Source organism: Temnothorax americanus, unplaced genomic scaffold, assembly GCF_048541705.1.
Source record: "Temnothorax americanus isolate GAGA-0224 unplaced genomic scaffold, ASM4854170v1 Scaffold4, whole genome shotgun sequence".
In the NCBI taxonomy this organism is placed as follows: Eukaryota; Metazoa; Arthropoda; class Insecta; order Hymenoptera; family Formicidae; genus Temnothorax; species Temnothorax americanus.
The window spans coordinates 7066180-7082544 of NW_027509547.1; the positions used below are offsets into that span (position 1 = coordinate 7066180).

The window sequence follows — 16365 nt, forward strand, 5'->3', positions numbered from 1 at the left end:
TTTGAGTCGAAAAAGTACGATCAAAAGTACGATTTCAAAAACGATGTCCGCAAAAATCGTACTTTTGATCATACTTTTTCGACTCGGAGTCGGGTCGAGTCAGCAAATCGAATACGCTATTAGTCGTATGTCGTAGTCGGATCTGTCGGATGTTGGAACGCAACCGATGGTCTATAAATGAAGAAAAATCGTTTTCGAAAAAGAAATTTTCTCATTGGACCATCGGGGCTGCGTTCAGACGACGACATACGATTGATTGTAGAACTCGCCTTAACGACGCCGACGTCGAGACCATCTAAGCAGCTCCGTGAAAAAGTATCGTTGTGTCGCGAATAATCTGAATAATAATAACAAAAATAATCTAAGAGTAAACGATCTTCATTTATAATTCCCTCTTCTGAAATATAAATTGATTATAAAAGTATCGCGTCTCAAAAACACAAGCAAAATGATGCGTTCGGTTGAAGTTAACTTCGTTTGTGAACATCAGTTCAAATTTCGAAAAAGAACTTATTTATTTAAAGCAACTAATCCCGCATCATATTTTGAGTAATCGCAGCTATATGCATCGTAACGGTGATTTCTTAATAGAAAAACTATAATTATAAGCGTAATTATAAGATACAGAACGTTAATCGTTCTCGAAGTGGTAGAGCCCTTGCATAGATCGCGAGGTATGTACGGGGCTGAGCGGCCCGCGCCCCGCGCCCCGCGCCATCTTGCACTCGGCCACTCGCCTCACGCGTCTCGCGTCGCCTGGCGTCGCCGCCGTCGCCGGCCGTCGGTCGCTCAACGGGGTAAGATCGCTCCGCGTTTTTCGTCGATTTCACGTGTCTTAAGCAACTCGTTCGGGCAAATTAGTACCGCCAGTATCGAATAACGTCTCCGGAGCATCGAATGAGATATCGGGCGATCGTCGTTACGCGTTAATTAACGTGCATCGATCGATGTGAATCGCGGTTGCTCCGCCGTAACCCGTCTTCTCGTCGCACAGAATGAAGTTGTCTCGTTCGCCCTGGCAGGCTTCCGCGTGAAGTGATCCGCGCGTTCCAGTCGGTGTCGGAAGTGTCGCGTAATGTCGCCGGCCTGACGTCGAATAAAATCTCGGGAGTGCCGAACGGTATTAAATCGCACCTTTTCAATTCGGTCTTGATGTCTCGTCCCCTTCAACGACGGCAAACTATCGCTATTGATATCGTAAGTATATTATAGTAACCGACGGTATACGAATGTTTAATAATTACCGAAAATATTATTAAGATTGCGATAATAATTATTCGAGGCGTCTCTTAAACAGCTTTTTATATTTGCAGCTCCATTGAGATGAGTGAGGGATATGCTGCTTCATTCTACGGGATGCTCGGTGAGTCTGATTTTTGAAATCTGTATCTTTCTTATTTCATTGCACGCACCGTCACGCGTGCTCCGCTGCTTTTCACGGTGCATAAAGGCGATCGTTATTACACGCTGCTACGCGCGTACGTACGTAACGAACGGCCGGGGCGGTCCATAGTACACAGAGACGAGTGATAAAAATATACCCCCGATCTAGATTAGGCGAACGCGCCGGGAGTACAATGGGAACCTCCGGGCGTCTTTCCGCGTGCGTTCGAGCGGGCGTTCGTAACGATACATGCAAAGCAGGATATATCTCAGGTTCGGAAAATACGTCGTAAATCACCTCGCACGCGCCCCGATTAGCAGCACGCGCGTGATTTTGGTAGATCTTTTCTAAATGCATTATTATTAATGTATTGCCTAACAATATTTATAAGTATTAGAAAGCGTGCGGAATCTGTTGATAACAGATCGCCAAGTGCAGATCATCCAGATATTTTCTTCTCGTACTCTCGAGGTTTCAAGAGATTTTACAATTGATATTGTCGCTATACGAAAGATGAATCCTCCGGCGCGGCGCCTCGCGTACTATCGCCGCGCGGAGAACGCGAATTTCTAGTTTCTAGATCGACTGCAGACGGCAGATTGAAGCGATAAATCACACTCTCGGTCCTCGCATAAATAATGACACTACGCTCGTGATACCTTTATTTTAACGCGCGATACGTCTCACGCGTGATCGATCACGCCGCGTACCGCGGCCCATTAACTACGTGATTTCAATTACTTTTCAATAAATGCGGTAACGATACCCCCGTCCGTCTCGAGCGAGCGCCGAGAGTGCGGCACCGAGGTGGGAGAGGCGCCACGCGAAGGCGGAAAATATTGGCCGCCTGGCGAAACGGGTTCCTCAGATTAACCCACACGCACCGCACCGGGCGATCGATCTTTTTGCGAAACGCGACCGATAATCGGGAGCCGCGTCACGATTACGCGCGCGTATGGACTTTTCCCGCGCGTAATATTGTTGCGCAGTGCGCTTTTCATCGTCGATTAGCTCGAGCCGATAGCTGCTCTCGGCCGCGCCGTGACAAATCAATTATAACGTGGGTAGAAAGTCTAACGTTGCGGAATTGCGCGACGCTCGTTGTTGGCCGCTCGCGTCCGGAAAAATCTTAATGATCCGCCTTTATGAGCGTTTTCCGCCGTGATATTTCAATCGATACGCGCAGCGATATAGCTGCTTTAAAATAGAATCCACTGATGTCTGCTCGGTTTATCGCGTTTGCGCAATGTGGAAATCTATTCAGATACTTACGGTACGATCGGGAAGTCGTGTATTTTATTATTGTATTATATTTGTCGTCGGTTACGCCACTATCTTGCTGCAATAACTTCAAGAGTTTGTTCTTGTAATTGCGATAAGCAATGATAAATATCTTTCGGAAGTGGAATTCTGCGTCATACATACATACATATTTTGCGTCAATAAAGAAATAAATGGAATAATGAAATAGCAGCATACTCAGGGAACGTATTTATTGAATACAATTCACGATTAATTATATAAATCCAAATATAAGTCATAATTCAGCTTATACATATATTTACTTATAATACTCTCTTCCATATAATATGGAAGATATATTTTATATCTTTCATTTCATATCATATTATTAATATTCATAATATGCATATTATATTAATAATACGCTGAGTTATTTATTTATTTATTCATTTATAACTCTGATTTGATATATCAGTAATTTTGCTTTAAGTTTTGACTGATAACACAAGGATTGAGTTGGCAATTTGTAAGACCGCATCGTGAGTCAAGTTTTAAGAATTGAATAGAAAACAAGTAGAAACTTGCACATTGTTTCCTCGTAGTTTTTAATTGTGCAAGTAGAAACTTGCACATTGCTTCCTCATAGTTCCTAAGTGTGCAAGTTTTTATTTTATTCGAGGTATAATTATCGGTATTTATTTGTTTTGGCTTCCTCATAGAGGAAGCTTTGTTAGCAAAGGTTCTGATTTCACACTTAACTCTTTTGGGGACTGCGTAAATAATTATATACATTCACTAAAAAATACTAAAAATACTTGTCCATTTAAAAACTAAAACAATACTTTATCGATAAAAAAAATCAGCCCGATATTATAAATATTTGAGATAGCGATTTATTTTTAATTCTATTATATTTTCCAGTCTTTTCTACCCCTATTTCATATATAATTGGTTAAAATTTGGTTGATCAGATCAAGTTTTATAAAGCTTCTATGTATGTACGAATTCTTCGAAATTTCAAATGTGTGTAATACGAGATCTGATCAATCAAATTTTAATGAATTATATATGAAATAGGGGTAGAAAAAACTGGAAAATATAATAAAATTAAAAATTAATCGCTATCTCAAATATTGAGAAAACAGCAGCGTAAAACACATTTTTCAAAAAAAGGAAAATCTGCATAAAATCTATACCGGTAGACCGATTTCAATAAAATTTGAGGAGGACATACTTTCTAGGATACTCTATTTGTGTGCAAAAATTCAAACTGGTATCTAAAAAATTGTAGAAGTAGATGCGTGTACAAAAATCCGTACACACACACACACACACACACATACATACATACTTCCGGACATTTTTTACTAATATGATTTTTCGACATTTTAGAACATTCTAAACCTATTTCTATCAAAATCTCGAAAAAAAATTTTTTCACCATTACAAAGCTTCCTCTATGAGGAAGCAATTAAATCATCGTGATTTCGCAATCATCTCGGCAATCATGTCTAAATAAATCGCGGGCGACCCGACACGAAATCTTGCCGGGATTAATTATCGCTTTAATCCTATTATCGGCCGATTTGTCGAGCGAGGCGTTTCAATGCACGCCACACTGTCATGCCGTGCGTACGTTGACACGCGCATGCACGCGTACTTGAGTATTGCGTGCGCCCTAGTGCGTTACATTGCGTAAACACATTGCGTCGTACGGCCCAAGATTTATGACCCGATCATCGACGCGCCTCGATATTCTGAAATCACAGAGAATTTCATGAAGCCAAAGCCGAGAGTTTGTACATTTAGTACAACATCGAACATTGTCTAACAATGATGAAAAATATGTTGTAGCTTTGCGTATAGTTTGTATAATAAATAACAATTACATCAAAGATAAATTTAATGAAAAACGAATCTTAGATTAAATCTTAGATTAAAGTATAGATTTTTAGAATAAAAACATATAGATCTTGAATAAAATACCTCGGTATAGATTATATCTCAACTATTGAGATGGAACGATTTAAACGACAAGTAGATAAATTATACATCATTCGCTTAAAATATTAGCAGAAACGTTATCTAACGTGTTCTAACGTTCCAACACATTCCTGAGATACATCTTGCGATACACAATGTAATTAAATTCACTAACTGATTTTCCCATTTGCTTCTCGAGAATCTGGATGTCGCGAATCACGTTAACACACAAGGGGTGTGTACATCGAGCGTGTACGTGGATCCCATAAATACGGGCGTAATGTAAATGTACGGTACCTGCGCGCGGGAACAACTCATCGATACTCGTTCGAGGGAGAACGCGAGCGCGGCAATCTCGTGAGAAAATCGCGGATAAGCCGCGAGCTCACGTGACTCACCTGATATGACCCCGCGGTCAACCACGACTGCAGCCGCGGGCAGACAGGTGCAAAATGGGCTCTAAAAAGCGACATTCCACGACGTTAACGGTGTTACTAAATTTCCGAGCCGACGGCGGCGTCTCTCTCGCTGCCGACGCGTTGGCATTGTGCTGGAAATGGCGTTTCAACTCGTATATATACGTAATCCGCAGTTTCTTGTGTCGCAAGAGATAGGAAATAATGGTCGCTATCTCGGCGGCGTCGGCGGGCGGCGTTCGTGCTTTAATATGACGAAGAAAATATAAGCTTGTCGGCGCAGTATCGAGTTGTGTTCGCTCTGAGTAACGCCGGCGTGCATTTTTCCCGAACGCGTTTCGCCACATGGCTCCTTGACAAAAATTTGCAATTTCCACGCGCGTGAGATTTGCTGTAAATTAATGGAGATAAACTACGAATTTATTTATCGTTATGTTATCGCTATTTTGCTTTCACACGTATTCGCGGGTGGCGGCGCGCCAAAGCGCCGTTGACTCACATGATTGAACGTGTAATCGGGTGCATTACCTACGTATATCATTCATCTAAAAAACTCGCGTTCCTCACATACCGCGTAACGCTAATTGATTAACGTAACTTCCTCTCCGATTAGAGAGATACGGAGGATAATGACAAGCGAGTGAGTTATTATTTTTGCGATCTTACACCCATGAAAGATATATCGAAATAAAAACTCGTTCTAGACGGCGAATTTTTGTGACACATTTTTATGTTCTACTACTTGACGTATTCTTCAAATGTGAAAATTTAGTGTTTTTGTAGCATTCCGATTTTCTGAAGGATATTATTTACAAAATTATCTATAATTATACAAAACTAACATATATCGGTTGCGAAATTAGGTCGGCAATTATTGCCATAATTTCGTTATCATCAGATCAAGTGCCGAAAGTCATTGGCATATAACCTCGATCGGCTTGTAAAGCAAATAAAATTTCCAACGTGGGGAAAGAGAAGGAAAAAACAACTTTATTCCGAACATTATAATTAAGCTGATTTACGAGGAAATAAACCATTGCACGCTACGTGGTGCTAATCGATTTCCGCATACGCGTGATGTCAAAACGGTGGGTACTCGGTTGTAAGAAGCAAAGAATAATGGGCGCTGAAGAACAGGTGCTTTTGCCTTTGACGTTTAAATGTATGGCTATAACCGTCGCAAGGATATCGAGAACACGCGCGGACGACTTTTCTGCTTTTACCGTTAACCCACCGCGTTTATCTCCCTCTTCTGCAAGTTTCTTCTTCGTTTCGGTTTACTTTCAATAACTTATTTTGACGATTAATTTCGTTAATTTATACGGCAATTTTTTTACGCACCTGTTCAATATATGTATTGCAATGTCATGTATTACTATCATAATAGAATAGATGTTTTAAAATGTCTAAATCTTTAATCTTAGATTAATAACATTATATTTAACTCCAGTTTATGTATATAAATCAAATCTTGAATAAAAATGTATTTATTATTATTAAACTAAAATGTATTGTTTAGTTTAACGATAATAAATGTATTTTTGACTTTAGATTATTCATAAATGTACGGGGCCCTTTTTGGGCTTGAATGAACATCGTTGTTAGTGACCAAAGTTTTTAAAACTTATAAACATATTATTATACTAAAATTTTAAGTATAATTTTTTATATATAAATATTTTAAATCTTGAAATATATTATGAAATTACGACCTCGGATAAAAATTCTTGCCGAGAAAGTAATTGAAACTATCGGTAAGTGGCATCCGTCTATTTCGAACAATTTACTCGGTGACTCACCTTCCGTACGCTTCTATCCGACATTCGAGAGAGGCATGTAAGGAGAACAACGGTACCCGCATTCATCGTAATTAATCCACTAATTTACGATACACGCTCGGCACGTTGTACTCCAGGAACGGTCATATTTATATACCTGGCAAATCAGGTAAAGATATCGCGCGCGTCAGTCATCCCGGCGATTCGAGACGCGTATACGACGATAACCTCGCGATTTGCGTAATAACTATCAGCGGCGCGCGATCAGCATCCGGTAATACAATCTTTTGTTGCAGCCTGGTCCGCAAAAACCGCGCGCTCAGTGTGTGGTATCTGGCCCGCGATTTTATGTTCCTTTTTCTTTCTTTTTTTTTCTTATACGTGCTGTGGCGCGGTAGTATATACACCGCCGTCGCATATAGCAGCCATTATTCCAGCCCATTTGAGCGACATGCGGACAATGAGGAACACAGGCCACCCGCGGCTTAAGTGTTCCCCATTAAAAGTGCGAATTCTGCTACAATGCCTTTTGCCCGGGCTAACATAGAGCTCATAGACGTAACAATTATGTCGCGTGCTGACGGCTGCCACGGTACTTTCCACATCTATCGTATTTATCTTTAGATAAATGTATACACACAAATCCACGTACATGTATAAGTGAGCCACTAAATTACTACCTAGTATAAATACTCATATCTAGATATATAGTAACACGCTATATACATGTGTATATTACTACATGAGAATTACATCTTTTAATTATTAATTTTTTTAAATCGATATAATAATAGGTAATTCAATATATCATCATTTATTTTTAAATTAATTCAGTACTATAATTAGCGCTTAATCGACAAAACTGAGCTGGCCGATTGGTGGGAGTTAAAAGGTTTCACAGCCTTCTCGTATAATATTGCCGTGATAGCCGAATATCTTTTGCTCATTAGGGATCGTCCGCTCGATACTGGTCAATGATTTACTGCTGCGAATATACTAGTATTTCACGCGCGTAATTGATAATCCTCGCACGGGCCGCAGATTACCAGTATCTGCCAGCGTACCAATTAATTGCGGTTCGATCATTATACCACGCGTTCAATATTATCTGCTATTTCTCTAATACGCGTTTACAGGTAAATAAGTACGCACATGTATACCAGAAACAAGCAATAATTCCATTTATCATGAAAATATCGACAGAAATGTTTAATATTGCCTACGTGCATTATGTTTTCTCTCTTTTCTCTCTCTTTCTCTCTTTTATACGCACTCACTTTACTCACTTTAATCTTCGAATATCTTTAAATTTACAATTTTGTGTCACTTTTATCTTGTATCGTTAATCGATTTCGATAAAAACACATTATGTGATTTATAAATTCTTAGATGCACATATGCTCCTTTCTGCAATTTCGAATTGTAAAAAAGCCTATAGTAAGAGCATCAAGGTAAAACGAACATTCTCGTGGTATCGTGGTATCGTGGTATCTCATTGGTTAATTGCGACTGTCGCCCGCGGTCTGTGATTTACGAGACCAAGAACGACGATATCGCTTCTCCAGTTCAAGTCTCATCCTAGATTATCAGCCCCTCCCGTAAAACCAGTTAGTCGTGTACTTAGGTGACCAAACTCGCACCAACGCCAACATTTTTTGATAATATTAATTATTGTATCATTTCATCTTTTTTATAGCGCGTTAATCAATATATGAATACATTTGATATATATATTTAGACTATAATATTTAATATAATTAATAATAAATTCGCTTGTCTCTCGATTACAAATTTTCATGGAATCTATTAACATCGCTTGAAATGTAAAATAATACATTTACTCGCTGACGAAATCAGCAAGCATATCTCTTTGTTCAAATGTGTTTGGTGGAATTCAAGATTATCGATCGTGACATCGTCGTTTGCTGATCGGGAGCCACGCAGAGATCGCGATCGTATTTATTTCACGGAGTGATCTGATTATGCACTGCTTATGCATCCCGATGCAAATAGCATGCGAGAACACAGTGGCCTTTGATTCTCGAAAGGCCCTCGCTGTTCTTGGTAGGCCCGAAAGGCACCTGAATGGACCCATTTCGCTCGGCGGGGTGCCAACATTAATGCGCTATCATCTCAACGAACGTATGAGAATGTATGCGAGCATATAATCGTGACGAGACACCGCGTCCGTTAGCAAGTCGCGACCTGAGATGCGATCGAGAAATTATTATCGATGGAAGAACGCTCGGTCGCGACTCTTCGTTAATTAATAATTCCGCGTAGCATGTGGTTGCAATTTAAACGAGACTTAGCTAACGGTAGTTTACCGGTAAACGACGTTTGGACTTGAGATGCCAAGATACTCTGTGAACACAATTGTAGTGTCCGTTTGAAAATTTATGTAACGCGCGAGAAAGATTACAGTTTATCTTAAATCAAAACTTAATTTACGATTCTGTTTCGCCTCGAGTGGACCGCGGCGATTAATGCGCATTGAGCGATGCTGCGAAGTTTAATAAAACAATATAAAGTAACTGTACACGCCGGTGGGAAACCGCCGTGTTGGAATTCGGAGCAGGTGAGCCGAAGCACGTGAGTCCTTGTGGATGCATCGGTATTCCGAGTGCATCTATATACAATTGAATATTGTGTATATGCATAGCACAGTTACGCTTGAGTACACACTGTCGGCCGCGGAATTATTTTCATACTTTCACGCATAGTGATTGTTTGGCTAGAGTTGTCGGGGCCTGTTCCCTCAAGCATGAATAACCCGGTAATTAAATTTATATCATGTATATCGATGTGCGCTCGTTATGTGTACCCTTCGGCTGTTTAGTGCGATAATTTTTTATGCAAATTTGTGAATAAATAATTTTATCGTAGATTGATGAAAGTATAATTCAAGAAAGCAAAACGTTTATTATAACAGTAGCCATTTGTTCTCGTAGTTGAGTAATGGATAATCCGTTTTATTCATATGGTGACATTAGTAATAATGAAAATCGTTTATGAAGACTATTACCTGCGATTCTATATTTAAATTAGCGTCACGGGCAAAATAACATCGTGAATGCATGAAATCCTCGTTTTATCTCATGATGCTTCTTATAATTTTCATACTGTAGCGTGCTGCTTGCGTGAAGTTGGGCGTGTGTGACTCGGCATATATGTTAGAGATGTTCTGAGGAGACACGCGAGTGACGTGACGTCGTATATACATCTGATATTCTTCGGAGCAAGATCACCGACCGACCAACGCACAATCGACTTGTCATGATTCGTGTTTAATATAAATCTGATTTGCTCATACCAGACTCGTCTAAATTCAACCTTATTTCTTGCAACAATATTTATTTGATTTTCAGGTATCTAATTAATTTGGAAAAACATTTGAAGTTTATATCTATTTATATGTATAAGCGATTCTCAATTTTTAATCTGAAATCTCTTAACATATTTTATGAAATTTACTTGTTAATCATTTATTTCCTCAATTAATGGGATTTGTAGGCTCGATCTTTTTGATATGTGATAGATAAATGTAAATGTAGGTTGATTAGTAATTAATGAGAAAGTTACAATATCTAGAATATGGAATCATCATATGGAGCGCTGGCAAAGTCCGTTGATCTTATTCCGTGGCTTATCGACGACTGTAAATAATCCTCGCGACGAGTCACGATCGTCACACGAGACTGGGCCTGTGATTCAGCACGTGAGAAAGAAATACGTAATGGCATGATGGGTGACTGACATTCTCGAGGGAGGCGCGACTTGTGACACTTTCGGATCATCGACCGACTGGACTGATGCTCCTTAAAAATCGAGAAGCTCGCGATATGTGATCTCGTTCGTAGAGCCGTTTAGCGTATGGCCGTCGCGAATATACGTTAGCCGTCTCGTAGGCGAGACTTCTTTCGCATGCGCGTCTCATCATCGCGCTTTTGCGATTCATTCGCGACTTATCGTGCCTCGGCGGATACAAACCCCCTTCTAGAACGGGTTCAATCGATCAATCGATCAATCGATTTTCTACCTAGTCTATCTAGTGCACCTGGATCTATCGTTTCTTAAGTCCGCGGTGAATTAATGCAGCTTCCGAAGAAGAGTTCGCTAGAACGATAAACATAATAAACATAAGCGACCTGTCGATGAATGATCGATACCTTGACTCTTACCGTTCAGTAGTCTTTATAGGTATAATATTAGTTCAACATTTCAAAAAAAGATTCTTCCTGTTATGTATACCCTTCAATTATATACCGTTAAAGCCTTTACCTAAATACGTATTCAATTTTCAAGCATAAATTATCTTGCATAATTATTTTTGTTAATAATTGTACGTATCAAGATAATTTATATATACAATTGCTATTTTCTTTTTATTACTGTCTCGCATTTAATCACAATCTTTTTTTCTCTTTGCACACTGAACAAGCCCGATAACTATCCGGCGAGCAGCAAATCACAATGGTTTAGTGCACCGCTTAACAGATTGTGTCAATTTGAACTCGCGCGCATACTACTCTTGCTCGATATCACGTGTAAACTGTGTACCACGTGGCAGTATAACGGTTATCTGAAAAATCGATCAACCATCAAATAAATTGCCGCGCTCGCGGATATCGCGTAATAATATCCAGCATTATGAAGAAATCCTTTCCCCTATTGTTACGCTACGAGATATACGTGGTCGTTTCTGACGGCAGTTATACGCCTTCTGAAATTCGAGATCGATACACCGCCGCGCGCCGCCCAAGATCGATACACCCGCGACTACCGATCGGTTAGAGATCGGAATCTGCATTCCGCGACCGGAGTCGTGGGCGGTCGCACGATATCACGGTAGAAAAGTTTGGGCTTATGCTAATCGACTTGCTCTCGTTTCAATAGAAATTATATTAATTTTACGAATAGACATGATTCATAATGAAAAGCTGCTTTTATTTATTCTGTACAATTTCTAATTGGGTCATCCCATAAATAATGCGGCAATAGAAAGAGACTTGATTTATTCTTTCAAAAATATCTCTAAAAGACCGCATTACTTATAGAATAACCCATATAATTCGCTATTTCTTTATTTTATCGAAAAGAATTTCTTTTTGATTATTATATATGTATTTAGAATATCTATGTAGAAACACTTTGTTAAAACGCGCTTTAATACAAGATTAAGTACAGTAGATGGATAAAATTTAAAAAAAATTAAATTAAATTTAGATTAATTTAATCAAGTTCTCTCTAAAAAGAGTTGTCAGACTATAACTGAACGTTTAAATTCTTTTAACTCTTTAGAGAAAGACTCAATACTCTGAGAGGAAAGTTAATAGAGCATCTCGTCGCGTGTTTATTATCCCGGCTTTTGCGTGGTAAAATCCTTTTTATGCACAGAGGGGAAGAAGTTTCGCTTTATAACGTGCTTAAGCGCGAACTGGAACAGGTTGAGTTTAATGTCTGCCGCCAGCGGCAGGAATCGAATGTAATGCCGTTTGGGCTTGGCGTTCGTCGGGTACTGAATCTTCCTGACGCCCACTATATGTCGTCGACGTACCCGACGCTCTCCTCTTCTCTTCTCAACTATCCTCGTTTTCTTTCCGGGTCTCTCTTCGACGTGCACTATCGACTTGCATAGCTCCATTTTACTTATAGGTCTATGATTTCTGAGGCGGTTCTTTGAGACGATGATCATCTCGTTATATAATTGTCGTCCTATATTAATAATAGTATGAGGTTTATTTTTATCTGCACAAAATAACTATTATTGTGGACAAGATCGCTTAGTTAGATGGAGAAAAGATTATAAAAATTTGATAATTTTAAGGAGATATAATAAAACAGCATATATTAGTTGGCGCCGTATGTATTGACGCAAGCACCATAATGCGATACCAATCTCTTTAAAAAAAAAAACTGAAGGACTGAGAGACCCGTATCGCTTGCTTATCGAGCGTCATAGTCTCGTTGCTATCCGACCCATTTCCGGGGAGATGAAACGCGCCGATATAGAACGCACCATCATTCTTCTTCGCGTGCTTATAGATCTTCAAATATGCGTCGTGTATGCATTTTGTGGTGGCCAGCATTACAAGTTACATAAACTTGTATTTCATTTTTGTCAATAATTTGAAATAACTTTTTAACTTTGATGATGAATATCTCTATATATTATTTTTCAGTAATTTCTTAATTATTATTAATGCCATCACTCGTAAACGACTGTCTTATTTTACTTAGCTGACAGGTTGGGTTTCAATGATCTTCATTTACCTTACATATTTCTCTACGGAATTGAGATTCGCGTTGCTAACAATGCCCATCCCAAGCATTTGTCGCTTAGGCTAATTGGCTTGTCATATTATCTCGTTGGGACCATTAAGTTTCAATAATTGGCGATTGCCGATCGGTTTTGTCGCGTTACAATCTACGCGATCAATTGCATGGCGACTAGTAACCACCGCGCAACAGCGGCGCTTTAACCACGTTCATTATCGCCTGCGGGAGAGGCAGGCACGAAATTAGAGGACAGTTCGACAGGCCGACTGCCGGTGGCCGGCTTAATTAACGCCGAGCCAGTCGCCTCTGTCTTGCGCCGTTTAATTGATTTGCAAACGTCGTCGTCTCGGGTCCGCGGTCACGATCGTGATCTCGATCTGCCGGCCGATGGGATCGCGCGCCGACAATTTGTCTTGTTCCTTTCGCGCCCGAGACGCTCACTAAGAATAGCGTGGTTGAGAAGAGAGAAAGAAAATAAACTTTTGAAACCTTGAAATCTGGAGGCATCATATTTTTAAGGAATAATATTTTGTTGAGAAAAGCTGTATGTATCAAGATTAATTTCGCTATTTATATATAAAGCTCAATCAGGCATATACGTTTGCATTTTCTAAGTATTTAACGTTCGCGATTATGTTTATATTCATCCCATGATCACCGAAGTTTATAAATCTGAATTATCGATGTGAATTCACAGTTGCGTTCATCATGGATTCCGTGATTGCGACTTACAGTTGTCGCGATCTACGATCGCGGTAGCGGCGTTAGGGACGCGTCTCACGACACGATAAATCCAGCGGTTGTAATACGCGTACGGTTGCGCTCGCATGCCATGAATTATCGAATCGGCGATTAAGTCCGACTTTTTGGATCGTTAATTTTGAGAGGCGATGGAGACCGCGTAATGATCAAAGCGTCGTATATCTCGGTGGCTAAGAGAAAAAGAAGGAAGGAGAAGAAAGAGAGAGAGAGAGAGAGACAGAACGAGAGAGTCGGGATTGTACACGAGCGAGCCGACGAGTGACACCGTAAGTACCGTTAATCCTATTAAAGGAGGACTACTAGCTTCTCGCGCGGGCGCAGCTCCGGTAGCCGTCGGAAACCGATACTCCTTACAGCGGAGGTAATCGTGTTCGGGTCCTGAGAAAGCGCCTGTTATTTCTCTAATCCACCTGCAGTCTCGGGATCTCTCCGATATGAGAGCCCGGCGTCCTGCTTGTTCTCGGCACTCCGAACGCTCACCTACGACCTCCTTCGCGCGCGGCGAGAGATCACGATCGATCGAGTCGATTGGGTCGCCCCGCGACTCTCCCCGTATAATTAAGAGGAAAATCGTAACCCCGATTAGATTGGAATTCCAAGATATTTCCAGACGTAACCTGAAGCCGGACCGCGTCGCCGTCACGTATACTTATTCATTTCGCGTTTCGGATCGAGAGGCGGAGAGAGAAGGTAGTTCGCGGGATCCGGGGAATTTAGAGAAACACGCGTTAGATCTTCGTACGATAACCCGCGCACCGCCTGTGATCTCGACACGATAATGTCGACTTACCTCTCATCGATTGAGATTTGACTCGAGAATGAGTTGCGTTTGCGAGATACACAACGCACCGCGGAATGTATCCATATGGAAAGGAAATCTGTGTTCGAGATCACGGGCAAGTTGATTCCATGTAGATACGCAAGATTAATGTTTTAACGAGATATCGTGAGATAATATTGGTATTTCGAACAATTTTTATTTAAATAAAAATACATAAAACTTTATTTGTTTATATTAGTAAAGAAAGCACTTTTAATAAAATAAAATATTTATGCACATATTAATAAATATTTAATGAAACATAAATGTCATGAAATTAATGTATCTAATATAAATGTATTATCAATAAATCACGGGAAAAAATCAATCTTTCTTTAACCAGTTAGGTACCATGACTTTGATCGCTATACGCGGTCGAAGCACTTTACGGGTTATTCTCTTGAGAAGCTCAGTAATGGACATGTAAGACCGAACTGGCAGACTTGCATACATGTACATACATACGTCGGGCTGAGCCGCGAAAAATGGCACGAGCCTAGTTACATGTCGATCAATCATGGGGCAGCGCTCGGTTGCGAAATTAAGCGCTCGGAACATACGTCGGGCAAGGCGAGCGTGTACGGTGACCCTCGTAAAATTCGAACAATCGGTCGTATTATCTCTCGCGCGTACTATTACGCCCGACATAGTCAACTTTCGTGGACCGAATTAGCGGAACGAGGATAAACAAACGAGCGATCGTTTTTCAAGACGAGATCGCCGACGGCAGACCGGGAAAAATCCTTGTGCTTTCTATTGGCGCGAATTATACACACGGTACGAGAACGAGCGGCTCGGGATCGTAAAAGCATCGTAATGCTATGCGCCATTGCGATTGGCATATAATCACCCTAAAGCGGCGTTTGATGTACAACAATATAATGGCACATTTGAACGATCTGATGTAATAATACAGCGTAATGACGATTATGCGCCGCGCGCCACGTTCGCAATGGGATAATTATACACAACGAAGTTAATGAAACAACAAGTATTTAGTTGTTAACATGTTGAGACATGGACAATTAATGATTACTATGTTATGTAATCAATATAATTATAATATAGCATATCATAACTAGGAGTAAAGTGTTTAGGATACATTGTATCAGCTATCGCAACTTTCGAAAATTATGGAGCTAAGCTGTTTTCAGACTGACAGATTCAATTATCCGTAAGTCCCACTTGCGTCGAACAATCAATTAGCGCTACGCGTTGGCAATGCGTTTTTCCGTGTCTCCTGTCGATCGAAATTTCTTGCAACGGCAGCACGATGTTGACCGGCGAGCGCGGTCGTGCCGCCTTTAAGTGGTAATTATCGTTGCAATTAAGTGTTTCAGGTGAACCCGAGCGACGTGTTTTACTGCCGCTTCGGCCGGTATTTTTCGCCGATATTCCCGAAGCACCGGCCGCCGTATATCACCCGCCATTGGCCGGTGTTGAAACACGTAATTAAGAACTCGCGCGAATATAGCGGCTTGCCAGTTCGTAGTGCGTTGCAAACTTGTTAGACGGTATTCCACGCCATTGTGCGTCACGTAAGCACCGCGATACAATGGACACCGTTCACGTGTGTCGGTTCTTTATATGCGGCCCGTTACGCTAATAACGTTAATATTATACTTATATACAAAAATTAAGCTGAGATCAGAATGTGCGTCTTGCGCGCAATTACATTTCATTCGATTTTAACCCTTTCTA

At 40.5% G+C, this 16365-nt stretch overlaps 1 long non-coding RNA gene across 1 annotated transcript in view; it reads left to right on the forward strand.

Annotated features, from left to right (window-relative positions):
• The first annotated feature begins 776 nt into the window (after positions 1-776).
• LOC143902490 (uncharacterized) overlaps positions 777-16365 on the forward strand; it is a 120692-nt gene continuing 105103 nt past the window's right edge. The window contains exons 1-2 of the long non-coding RNA XR_013258391.1: positions 777-1197; positions 1314-1363. This is a non-coding gene — a long non-coding RNA (uncharacterized LOC143902490). The remainder of the gene's footprint in view (positions 1198-1313; positions 1364-16365) is intronic.